Source organism: Nannospalax galili, unplaced genomic scaffold (genome assembly GCF_000622305.1).
Source record: "Nannospalax galili isolate Female #2095 unplaced genomic scaffold, S.galili_v1.0 scaffold671, whole genome shotgun sequence".
In the NCBI taxonomy this organism is placed as follows: domain Eukaryota; kingdom Metazoa; phylum Chordata; class Mammalia; order Rodentia; family Spalacidae; genus Nannospalax; species Nannospalax galili.
The window spans coordinates 380,020-392,897 of NW_008329133.1; positions in this window are offsets into that span (position 1 = coordinate 380,020).

Consider the following 12,878-nt stretch of genomic DNA (forward strand, 5'->3'; position numbering starts at 1 on the left):
TGGAGTTACTGGCAGTTCTTAGCTGCCATGTGGGTGCTGGGATTCGAACCTGGGTCTTCTGCAAGAACAGCCAGTACTCTTAACCACTGAGCCATCTCTCCAGCTCTGAAATCTTAAAATCTTTAGAACTGTATGAATACTGTTTTTATATAGATTTTGTATCTTGCAACATTACTGTGATTTTCTAGTAGATTCCATAGAGCCTTTGAAGTATAGAATAATGTTGCCTGAAAATAAGGATGGTTTGAATTCTTCCTTTCTTGTTTCTATTTCTTTTATGTCTTCCTCATGTCTAATAGCTAAAATTTCAAGTACTATGTTAAATAAGCATGTGTGGGGGGAGTAGGCATCCTTGTCTCATTATTAATTTTAGAAGAAATTGTCTGTCTCCATTTACAATAATGTGAACTCTATATTTGTTGTATCTAGCCCTTATTGTTTAAAGGTATGCTTGATCTATTCCTAGCATTTCCAGGATGTTTACCATGAAGGCATATTGAACTCTGTCAAGAGTCTTTTTGGCAGCAATTTAAGTGATTATGTGGTCTCTGTCCTTAAGTTTGTTTATATGGTATATTTATTGATTTACATATGTTGAACCAACTTTGCATCGCCAGGATGAAACCCATTTAGTCATGATGTATAATTTTAAGTGTACTCCTGAATTCAGTTTGCAAATATTTTCTTGAGAATTTTTGCATCTATCCTCACCACAGAAATTAATCTGTAGTTTTCTTTATTTGTAGTGTCTTTACCTCATTTTGTTACCAGGATAATAGTGGTTTCATAGAACTAATTTGGTGGTATTCCTTCCCTTTCTATTTTGTGGAACAAATTAAGCATTGGTACTAAATCATGCTTGAAAGTTTGATAGAATTCACCAGCAAATCTATATAGTCCCGGATTTTGGGTTTTTTTTGGGGGGGGGCAATTTGATTACGCTTTCAATCTCATTGCTAGTAATGGGTTTGTTGAAGTGGTCCAAGTCTTCATATGCATTTAGAAATTCATTTCTCTGTGCGGGGGATAGCTCAGCATTTAAGAGCACTGGCTGGACTTGCAGAGGACCCGGGTTCAATTCCCAGCACCCATATGGCAGGTCAAGTTCCAGGGGAATCCAACGGCATCTTCTGACCTCCACGGGCTTTGCACAACACGGATACACTTACATACATGCACATAATACACTCATATATATAAAATAAAAATAACAAATAAAAAGAAATTCCTTTGTACCAGGGTTTTCTGCTTTTTGATGTATAAGTTTGTCAAAGCAGTCTTCAAATATATCAAAAGTATAACTTGCAGAGAAAGAAATTAGGACAAATATTTCATTCACAATAGCACACAAAACTATAAACTACTTAGGAATAAACCTCACCAAGGAAGTGAAAGACCTCTACAATGAAAGCTTAAAGACACTGAAAAAGGAAATACAAGAAGATACTAGGCAAAGGAAAGATCGTCCATGCTCCCAAGTTGGCAGAATTAATACTGTGAAAATGGCTACACTACCAAAATTAATCTGTTCAATGCAATACCTATTGAATTTCCAAGGTCTTAATTCACAGATCTAGAAAAGGTAATCCGAGAATTCATATGGAACTATAAAAGACCAGGAATAGCCAAAGTAATCCTAAAGAGTAAGAACACATTTGCAAGTATCACAATACCCAACCTCAAATTATACTCCAGAGCTATGAGAAAGACAGGCTGGTGCTGGCACAAAAACAGACAGGTAGGCCGATGAAACAGAATAGAGGACATGGAAATAAATCAACAAAGCTATGGCCATCTGATGTTTTTACAAAGGTGGCAAAAAGAAGGATTGGAAAAAAGATAGCCTATTCAACAAATGGTACTGGCAAAACTGGATGTCGACATGCAGAAGGATGAAATTGGATCCGTATCATTCATCTAGCACAAAAATCAGTTTGAAATGCATCAAATATTTTACAACCCAAAAATGCTGAAACTTCTAGATAAAAACAGAAGGAATACTCTTCAAGATACTGGGGTGGGCAAAAACTTTGTGAACAGAGTTATCAATAGTACAGGAACTAGCTCCAAATATTAACAGATGGGACTAAGTGAAGTTAGTAAGTTTCTGCACAGCAAAAGAAAATATTAGCAGAGTAGACAACCCACTGAATGATAGAAAATCTTTACCAGCTATAATATCTAAAATTTACAAAGAACTGCAGAATCTGAATACCAAGGAAATAAAATTGCTAATAAGCAAATAGGCTAATGAAATGAACAGGCACTTTTCAAAAGAAGAATTACAAATAGCCAAATATCTATATTTTTTGAGGTGGAGTCTCACTATGTAGCCCCAACTGGCCTGGAACTCACTATGTAGATAAACTCAGACTGGCCTCAATTTCACAGAGATTCTACTGTGAGTACTGGGTTTAAAGGCATGAGCCACCACATCTGGCCGCCACACCTGGCCACCATGCCTGGTCCCAAGATAATTTCAATATCCTTAGTTATAAGGGAAATGAACATTAAAACTACTTTGAGATGCCACCTCATCCCAGTCAGAATGGCTATCATTAATAAATCTGACAACAAATGCCAGAGAGGATATGAATAAAGAGGAACCCCTTAGTCGCTGTGGGTAGGAGTGTAAATCAATAGAGCCATTATGGAAATCAGCCTGGAGGTTACTTGAAAAATTAAAAATAGAACTACTATATGACCCAGCTATTCCACTCTTAGATATATACCCAGAGAACTCCATATCCTACCACAGAGGTGTTTTCTCAGCTGTGTTTATTGTTGCTCTATTCACTAAAGAAAATGGAACCAACCCAGATTCTATCAACAAATGGACAATAAAAATGTGGTATGTATACAAAATGGAATTTTTTTCAGCTGTAAAGAAAAGTGAAGTCATGCAATTTTCAGGAAAATGGATGGAGTTAGAAAGTATAATATTAAGCAAAGCAACCCAAACTCAGACAAGAAAAAAAAGCATGCTTTCCTTCACATACAGGCCCTAGCCTATAATGAATACATGTGTATTCAAGCAGGTGTAAATGCGGTTATAGTATAAAATTTAGAAAGCAGACCAAGAGAGGGTAATGTTAGATGATGAGGAAAGATGGAATTCAGGCAAAAGAACAAATGAGTAATGAAAGAGGATAGCTAATCATTTTTCTTGGTTCAACTCCATTGTATTTTTTTTCATTTTTTGTGATGGATAATTGAATAAAAAGTGTAATTGAACATGAAAGTGTGAAGCTCTAAGCGAAACTCCTTTGCTTCAGAATGGCCACTGGATCTGTATAGAAGCACAGTGCAATGTTGAAATATGTCATTGTGACATGAGCTAATTATTGCAGATATCTGTGAGATCAAGGCAAGCCCGGTCTACATAGCTAGTTCCATGTCAGCTGGGGCTACAGGGAGATTCTGTCTCAAAAAAAAAGACCAAAAATTCAGAATTAATGATTGCAAAATTACTTGTTTTCTTAAAGTTTTCTGAGAACTGGAAAAAGCAAGGTGTAAGTGACAATGACCATGACTCGGATTTTAGAAAATTTTGTTTGTCGGCATGCATCATGACAGACAGCTCACCTACAAGGACTCATTCCTTTAGATAAAGTAGTACCAGTCAAATAAGTGAGAAACATATTTCAAGTAGTAAATGTGTTTCATACTGTTTGAAACTTTTTGTCCAGGATAAAAACATTTCCACAATGTAAAATGGGAAATATTTGTGCCTAAATTGGTAAAAGAACATACCTTCTATGCTTTGTAAAAGTACTTATTATATTTGGTTTCATGGAGAAAATGAAGTCAATGGACAAATGAAATTGACTCTGTATGTGATCCTGTGTGCTTTTAATACCATCAAATCAATTTTATTGTTTATTTATTTTTGAGACTGGGTCCTATTCTGTAGCCAAGGCTGGCCTGGAACTCACTATATAGCCAAGACTGTCGTAAAACTTCGCAGCAATCCAGCCTCAGCCTCTTAAGAGCAGCTAGTATAGGTATTGGGCAAACACACCAGGCCTCCACTGCTTAAAAACATCTCCTGGTTGCAACTTTATTTTCAGTTCAGATTAGGGCTATCTTCCTATCTCAGGTTTAGACAGTTCATTAAATGTGGCTTTTATATCCTAGGAAAATGATGGAGATAGAAGACAAAACACTGGAGGTGTGATTCCGTTTAAGTCCGGTTTATAGCCTGTTCCTCTCTTTCCACTGCTGTAGCCAGGTGGTCTGATACAGAGGCAGTCTTCACTCTTCACTCTGACCAGCAGATGGCATCCAAGCTATGCTATATTTTTTTAGCTGAAAGGGTGGACATTTTGCAGAGAAAGAGATGTGGTGAAAAGGTTTATTGTGCTAATCGTTTTGTTTGGAAATGTCACATGTGTATTAAAGCCCTTCCATTTACTATTGACTTCAAATCTACCTGGTATTCACTGACATATCTTTTGTATTCTCAGGAGATTAAGATGCGCATTCTATAAAGTGGTCCATCTCAGAGAGCAGGGTGTTCATTTTCCATCACCTTTTCCCAGCCCCTCTTCTGCCACCTCAGGACGCTATGGTACAAGCTACTCGGTCCCCACTCTGCCGCCCCCATCCTTTTTCAGTCACCCGCAATGTGCTGCCCTGTGCCTGCTGTAGACTGTCAAGTCACTTAAGAGCTACCTGATGTCTCGTGATGTTTTTACAATATTCATCCACACCTATACCTTTTCAGATAAAATTAGAACAATCTTGTATAAGCTAGTTTTAAGGGTAGCGTCATATTTTTTCTACTCATTGTGTAAAGCTTCTTTGTAAGACACCTAGGTAACTGGATGAGTTCCTGCCCCCTGGTGACTTGACTCTGAACTGCAGCTTGAATCACAGAGCAGGAGAGTGGGAAGGAGCGGCTCTTGCCAGTCGACCTTCAGAGTTTTAAGGATGTCTGGGCACAAAAAGAGACAACTCCAGTGTACCGAATGCTACACGTCACTAGACATAACGTACAGCGTGGTTTAACAACATGAAGAGAAAACTGCGTGTGAAATGAACAAAATGAATAAAAATATGCTTTGAACTTTCTGGATAAATGCTGCCTTCCTGGCTTCCTCTCCTTTATGCTCTCTCCTTTCTCCCCTTCCCGCGCCTCCCTTCCCTTCTCGGCTTCCAGAGCCTCTGTTCCCCTCTCCCCTTCTGGCAAAGCCCACATTAGTCTAAAATCCATTACACAGCACAGGCTGAATTAGATTTGTGATTTCCTCTGTTTCAGCCCACTGAATACTGGAAGTTGCAGGTGTACACCTCTGTCCATATCTAGAACGATATATTTCTATAATATTTTGAATTAATTTTCAAGAAAATTTCATGTTTATTTTTGTTGGCTAGGTGTTTCACTGTGTGGATGTCTCAAAATATATTCATTATCCAAATGATAAAATTTATATCCTTTACCCACTTTCTGAGACAAATAATATTATACCTAATATCCTGCATTTATATACATAAATGTGTATTGATTTACAATATATTCAAACTTGCACATTTCTTTAAAAAGGGAAAATCTTAAATTAATTAAGTTATTTTTATTTTATGTTTTATAAATGTTTCACCTGCGTGTATGCAGGTGTATCCTGTCTGTGCAATGCCCTGGGAGGCCAGAAAAAGGTGTAGGATCCCCTGGAACTGGAGTTAAGGACAGTTACTAGCTGCCATGTGGGTACTGGGAGCCGTGTTCAGGTCCCCTGTAAGAACAGCCAGTGCTCTTAACCACTGAGTCATCTCTCCAGCCCCACCTATATGCATTTCTGTTAACATAAAATACTCTTACTCATTTTTGTAGCATGACAGTGTGAATGTACCAGTTTTCTCACACATCTAACACACTTAAAGTAACTGACAATTTGATATTGAAGAAATATTCTCACATCATTGCTGTCATTATGTTATGACTCATTTTTACTCCCTCTAAAATCTCAGCCTATGACAGTGACATAGTCAGTTTTTACAACCCCATGTTATGTAATGTAGTCTGATATTTTCTTATAGGCCTTTGTGAGGGCCATTTTCAGAGTGTGTACACTGTTAAACAGCACATTTCAGGGCAAAGCTCATATGGGTTTTTTTTTTCAAAATGAGATGAATGTTTCCTGTCTGAGCCCAACAAAATGTCTTAGAAAATTCTAGTACTGAGATAATAGTGCCTGGATCATATGAGTCTCTGTGTGTGTGTGTGTCTCTCTCTCTGTCTCTCTCTCTCCTCCCTCTCTCCATCTCTCTCTCTTCCTCTCCCTCTGTGTGTGTATCAGTGTGTGTATTATGTGTATATCAGTGTGTGTATATCAATATTTATATGTATTAGTGTGTGTATGCATGTGTGTGTGTGCATCTGTGTGTGTACTGACAATCACACTTTCCTCTGCTTCCTTCTTCCCCTTCTTGATTTTTGTATCTTTTTGGACTCCTTTCCTAATGTAAGCCTAAAAGAGAACAAGTGAATTCCCAAAATAACAGTGCATATAGCCAGAGCCTTACCAGCATTCCTCATATTGTCCTGAAAGTGGACTTATACAAGGGAAACTGGTGGTACAAGAGTATGTACCTATTTAGCCTTCTCCCACCATCCTATAACCTCTCTAAAATATTTTATTATTTTTATTTTATGTATGAGTGTATTGCCTGCATGTAAGTAAGTGCACCCATGTCGTGCAGTGCCCATGGAGGACAGAAGAGGCCATTGGATCCCCTGGAACTGGAGTTACAGACAGTTGTTAGCTGCCATGTGGGTGCTGGGATTCGAACCTGTTTCTTCTACAAGAACACGAATATCCTTAACTGCTGAGCCATGGCTCCAGCTCCCCTATAACCTCTCTAAAAAGGGGATTTAATAGTATATTACTTGAGTGAAGTTTTAGAGGAGATAAAATTTAGCATGTCTTTTGTTTACATTCATTTCAAAAACTTTCAATCCTACCCTTCGGATCACCTGTCCCAGAAGAATCACTTATCTTTCTGAATTAGCTCTTGCCTATCTGTCACCTGCCCTGGTGTACCATCATCTCTAAGAGGTCTCTGTTACACAAAATGCTTCTCAACCTGTCGTTAGCATCCCCTTAAAGAGGTTTCTAAGACATTTCCCCCACACATGTGCACCTTTCTATCCCGAAAGTGAGATTTTAACATCACAGATGAAGTGGTGTTTATGTATTGTGGTACTTTGTCTTGCAAGAGACCATTGTACTACGTACCATCGCCCTACCCATGAGAAAGAAGTTTTATCCACTTGTGGGCCATATTTTCCTTGCTGAGAATATAGGCTATGTTTCAGTGGGAGCAAAATATAGAGCCACATTGACTATTTACCTCTAGTTCCAGGGGATCCTATACCTTCTTCTGGTTTCCTTGGGCATTGCGTGCATGTGGTGCATCAAAATACATGCAGACAAAATATTCACAAACAAACAAACAAAAAATAAATAAATTTTAAGCTACAGGGAGATTATACTAAGGTGTTTAGTTAGAAATATACCAAATATATAACAAATGGCTACATCAAGACACATTACTATAAGAAAGCTGTAAACCAAGAAGGTCAGCACATAAAATCGTGAGATAGCTATCCCATCACAGAAACACAAGAAACAAGAAGAAATAAGGTAATATGACACTACTTAAACTTCATAGCTCTAGTAGTTGCCTCCAAAGGAAGGGCCAGAATCCAATTACACCCTGAAGGGCACGCCCCCAGTGACCTATTTCCTTCAGCTAGGTCCTCTAAATTCCACCACCTCCAATAGTGCTTCCAGCTGGGAACCAAACTTTCAACACATGAGTTTGGGGAGAAATCCCAGATCCAAAGTATAACAGTAGATATGCAAATGAGAAGTAAGGAATAATTCATACATTACAGACACAGGAAACCTTCAAAACTCCAAGATGAACAAGAGAGAAAGAAATGATCAAGGAATATTCAAAACAACTAAAGAACATTAATAAGAGTCCAGGAGTACGTCCATACTGTTCAATAATGACTTTGGATATAAATGGTCTTAATTTTCCAATTAATCATTTAATCTGGATAAATAGGTCAAAAAACAAGATCCAAGAATATGCACACAGAATCAGTAGCTCTTAAACACACCGTGAACTCATTAAGAAAGAAATCAAGAACATAACCCAATTGTTATAGCCTCAAAAATAAAATATTTAGAAATAAATCTAAAGATGTAAAAGATTTCTACAATGAAAATCATAAAACACTGAAGAAAGAAACTGAAGACACTACAAGATGGAAAGACATCTCATGTTAATGGGTTGAGGGAATTAATACTGTGAAAATCTTCTTAATGCCTAAAGTGGTCTACAGATCCTGTGTAATCTGGATCAAAATCCCAACAACATCCTTCACAAAACTGGGAAAAATGTCCTAAAACACTTACAGAAATATAAAAGACACTGAATATCCAAAGCAATCTTGAACAGAAAGAACAAGACTAGAGGTTTCATAATACCTAGCTTTAAGACATACTACAGAGCAAAAGTAACAAGACAGCACTATATTTGCATAAAAGCATGCAGGTAAATCAATGAAACAAAATAAAGGATCCAGAAATAAATCCAAACACTTTCTGCCAAATAATCTTTGACAGAAGTGCCAAAAATATATATTGAAGAAATTGTAACATTTTTAAACGATGATACTGGAGAAACTGGTTATATTATACAGAAGATTGAAACTTGATAGCTATTGCTGAGTCTATTAAAAAGTCAAATCAAAATAGATCGGACATCTTAACGTAGAACCTGAAACCCTGCAACTACTAGGGAAAACTTTGGGGAAACAGTTTAAAACATTGGCAAAAGTGACGATTTCCTGGATAGAACTCTAAGAACACTGGAATAAAAGCAAAAATTGACAAATCAGATTGTGTCAAATTAAAAAGCTTTTTCACAGCAAAAGAAACAATCCAATAGGGTGAAGAGACAGCCTACAGAACTGGAGAAAAAAGCTGCCAGTTATTTATCCAACAAAGGACTAATATAAAAAATATACATGTAGGTGTAAGGAGGGGCACAGGAGAGAATTTGGGGGATGAATATGGTCAAAATACATTGTATATTTGAATGGCAATATCATTATGAAGTCTATTGTACTGTATAATAAATTTAATAAACAATTTTATAAACAAAATATATGTATAGAACTTAAAAACCTAAATATCACTGTGATGATATGAATAAGCAATGTCCCCCATAGGCTCAAGTATTTGAACACTTGGTCCCCAGTTGGTGGTTCTCTGTGTGAAGGTTATGGAACTTTAGGAGGTGTGGCCTTGCTGGAGGAAGCATGCCACTGGGTCAGGCTTTGAGAATTCAGAGAATTCATAGCTTCGCTCCAGTTTCAATTAGTGCCCTCTGATTTGTGTTGGTGGTTTAAGATGTGAGAACTCAGCTTCCTGCTCCTGCCACCACACTTGCTCTTTGTTGTCTTGCCTCCCCACCATGATGGACTCTTACCTCTCTGGAATTATAAACCCAAATAAATTCTTCCTTTTTAAAGTTGCCTTTGCTCATGGTGTTTTATCCTCACAATAGAAAACTAGTTAAAACAATGCACATTAAAATGTGCAAATTATCTTAACGGATGTGTCAAAAGAAGAAACGCAATGGACAACAAATATATGAGGGAAATGCTCAGCATCATTAGCCATTAGGGAAATAAAAATTGAAAATTACAACAAATCCAATCTTACTCCAGTTAGACTGGTTATCATCAAAAAACAATACAAGCATGAATGTCCCCTGAGGTGGGAGCTATATGGCCTTGTGTAACTGCAAGAACAGAGTAAGAAGACAAGTCTGAGGGGCATCCCTAACTATTCTGACTGAGAGCCTGCTGCTTTCATTGTCTGGAGCCCCCTTCCTCCTAGAATTCCATGTGTTTGAGTGGCTTGGGCTCCCAAGTGGGAATACCACAGAGGCTCAGTGTGTTGGGATTCTGCATGCCCAGTGAAAAGAACTGCAGTACCTTGAAGGGTCGTCTTGCCCACTCCCGACTAGAACTCCCAACGTGAAACTCCCAACGTGAAACACCCTGTGTGCTGATGAACAGCTGTATTCACCGGCAGTTGGAGATATAGACACACATTTTCACGGATCCAGTCAATGTGCAAAACTAACATATCTGCATTATATAAGAAGAAGAAACAACATATCGTATATTATTCAAATGATATTCTAGGAGATCTGGTTAGAATGCTGTGTTTCTTTGAGAAAGATCACAAGATCTGCAGAAGCTTGTTAGTGGTTAATCAGCAGTAAACATCTGATTGGCATATTTATGATTGAGAACAACTGTCATTTTGAAGGTGGGAGCAATGAAAAGGACCCAGTGCAGCAGCTATAGGAAGAGAAAGCTTCATCTTCAGATTTTGTTTCTAGACCATCCAGAACAACTGGTAGGACAGGATCTTGATGGTGGCATAAATGAACATGCAGGTGCCTGATTGCATCAGGATTCAGTTTCTGATTAGTTTAGTATACAATGTCAAGTTCAACCTCTTGCTTCAGAAGATTGTAGCCACAGGACAAGAACCTTCAGAGGAAGATCATGAGGTACATTGAGTTGCAGTGTATTAGGAAGGAGAAAATGTTACAGGTTCATTTGAAGAAGAAGCTGAAATGTTCTTAGCTAATTGTTGGAAGGGTACATTGTACAAAAAAGTGAGTCCTCCCCTTCCATCACACTGAAAAAAAGAGTTGGTTCCTTCATGAGAATTGAACTTCCAGAAAATAAAGGTAAAGATAAAGGTACCAATCTCTGAAAGGCAAACTAGAAAATTTACTTTAGGTAGATGAGGGCTTGCATATGTCTACTGATGAAGAGAAAATCTACAGTAAATGAAATGTGACACGTGTCAAGGAAAACAATGATAAAAACACACAAGTCCCTCAATCACAAGAATGTGAGGACCATTCTCCACCATCAACTCCCAATAGCATTATTTTATAGCACACAAGAAGACATCAAAGAATTTAAGAAGGAAAATGTATAAGAGAAACACAACACCATGGTATCTAGTTTTCCTCGAAACACCATTGTACATTGTATGATTTTCCAAGGTCAGTCTTAACATGGTTATACTGCCCATGGCAAAACAGAGTATCTTATGTAGTTCTTCACGTGTAAGAAACTTGCGAAAAGGAGGCACTCCCAACCAGTGTGCAGAACCAATTCAAATGATTGTGCAAACTTATTTCCACAAACTGACCTGCAAAGAAAAACAGAATTACGTATTTTTAACTACATAACCTTAAAAATTTAGACATATATTTTATTTTATTTTTATTTGTATACATCAAAGCAAGATGGTGTCTTGATCTATGTAAATATCTTTGTAGTATAATTTACCTACATGTGGGGAAAGGAACAGTGAATATTTATTTCCTTATACAAAAAATTCACTTCTTTCTATATTTTACACTTTAGTTTTAGTGCAATTTACATTGGCTATGTAAGTAATCTTTTACTTTAATCCGTTGTATTTACAGTTTCTCTTGAATGAGAAATATGTGATTTTTTTCCTTAAATTATTTTTATTGATTTGAGACTTTCATCCAATGTATTTTGATCATATTCAGGCCCTCTCTTCCCTCTCTACCCCACCTTGCCACCCCCCAACTTCATGCCTTCTATTATTACTTGTCTTTTGATAAAAGGCCTATCAAGTCCATCAGTGTTTCCCAAGTACTCTTGGGTATGGGTCAATCCCTTGCAATCTGTTCAACTTATCAGGCATCACACCTGTAAGGAAGGCTGTGATTACCTTTTTTTTTCAATTGTAAGCAAAACATTTAACTTACATGGCAACTTTCATGTAAAGATTAAAATTAACTGGAAAAAGAATGATCCAAATTTTAGAAATTCCAAACTCTCCAATCCTTAATTTCTGTGTTCTTTTAGAAATTATTACCTATATTTGGTGCTATATAGTTAAAAACATGTCTTATTCACAAGTCTCCTTGCTATATGTAGTATGGGATAAGTGGATGTTAATGTTGTTGTCATTTGAAAATAGTCATTATTTACTCAAAAGACAAAACATTCGTTTTTGTTGTTATTGCTGTTCTTTGAAACAAGGTCTCACACAGTAGCCCAAGCTGGCCTAGAACTTGCAGTGATACTTGGGTTCCCAGGCTTCTGAGATCTGGGACTGTAAGACTGAGCCACCAGAGCCAGCTTTTAATACAAAACATTTTAAGATCTCTTTATAAATGTGTATTTTCCCTGAGGTAATGGCCCAAGGATAACCTGATGTACCAGGCCTTTTTCCACACCTAATTTCGGGATTTAGTGGAATCTTACTTTTTCCTCTAAGGTGAAAACCTAAGTCACTTCAAAGTGCCTTCGCTGTCTCAGCTCTATGCTTCTTGATATATGCCAGGTTTTCAGGCCGGTGCTTAAGGCCAATTTTAGAAGCAAGTGCATTCATAAAGTTGAATTCATATATTTGATAAACACAACTATTCTTTTTGAAACTAGCTAGAAATCTTGTAAATTCTCATTAAATTATATAGCACTTTCCTTTAAGAAAGACAATGTTAGAACATGAATGGCAACTGGACAGGGAGACTCACACTTATAATCCCAGCATTATGGAGGCCAAGGCAGAAGAGCTCCAATAATTTGAGGTCAGTCTAGTGAATATCATGAGTTCTAGGCCAGGATGGGGTACAAAGAGAGACTCTTGCTCAGATTTAGAAGCTAAAACAAAAAGAAAATATATATATATTATTTTCATATGTATGCTCTCTTGGAGTATGTAGATTTGTTTCTTGGTTTATAATTAGATAAGATCCTTCAACGTGGTAGTGAAAATACCCAACTTAAT